The sequence below is a fragment of the Solanum tuberosum genome, unplaced genomic scaffold (genome assembly GCF_000226075.1).
Source record: "Solanum tuberosum cultivar DM 1-3 516 R44 unplaced genomic scaffold, SolTub_3.0 scf00097, whole genome shotgun sequence".
Lineage (NCBI taxonomy): Eukaryota > Viridiplantae > Streptophyta > Magnoliopsida > Solanales > Solanaceae > Solanum > Solanum tuberosum.
Window position 1 is genome coordinate 973,165 of NW_006239022.1, and position 1,016 is coordinate 974,180.

Genomic DNA, 1,016 nt, shown 5'->3' on the forward strand with positions numbered 1-1,016 from the left:
TAGGTGGGAATGGACTTTCAACCTTAGAATCATCATTAACATGTGAGTATTTCATTTTCTAAGTGAATCATAAGTTCATACAAAAATTTCATCAACATGTACAAACCCTCATAATTTACTCTTCAAGGGTCATAGATCATGCCTCACAATCACACCTAGAAATACTACAATAGGCATGGATAATAACATGATTTCAATAACTAAAATACCACAGACACAATTCATAGTAATCATCTTGCATCAACACACCCATCACAATTCATGAAATTGGGTCATGGGGAAATTCATGGGTTCACGGGGGACTTTATCATAAAATCACCATAAAACAACAACTCAATCATAATATAATATAATTAACTCATTGAAATTATTTTTAGGAAGAACACAAGACTTAGATTGAATACCCTAGGTTTTGAAAAATCTACTAATTTGAAATTCAAAGTTGAAGAGATTCATGGAAGAAACCTTTCCATGAATCAAGACTCACATACCTTGATTGGAGATCCTTCACGAAATTGAATAAAAGAAGCTGCTCCTTGAATCCTAAGTTTGAACTTGTTCTTCAATGGAGTCTTAGAGAGAGAAATATTGGAGAGGACAGGATTTTGGGAATTTGATTTGGGGGTTTGAGTATAATGACTTAGTTTTTGGGAAATTCACTTAAAAATCAACTTATATAGTACCCCCCAAGAGTCCTCAAAATAACCCCACTTTAATTGGACTAAAAAAGAAATGACCTAATTTACCCTCATTTAAGTTCCCCCCGTGGTCCCCCTCGTGAAGGTTGGGGCAGTAGCTACACAAATATGGCATGAGGCTCACAACCCCAAGGCATTATGAGCCGTGGTCAAGGACATGAGCTGTGGTCAAGGACACGAGCCGTGGTCAAGGCCACGAGCCGTGGTCAAGGCCACGAGCCATGGTCATGTCCATGAGCCAAGGTGATGGCCACGAGCCGTGGTGATGGCCATGGAAGTTGAGGTAGTGTGCTCAAGTTTGGGGCAGCCTTGGCCTTT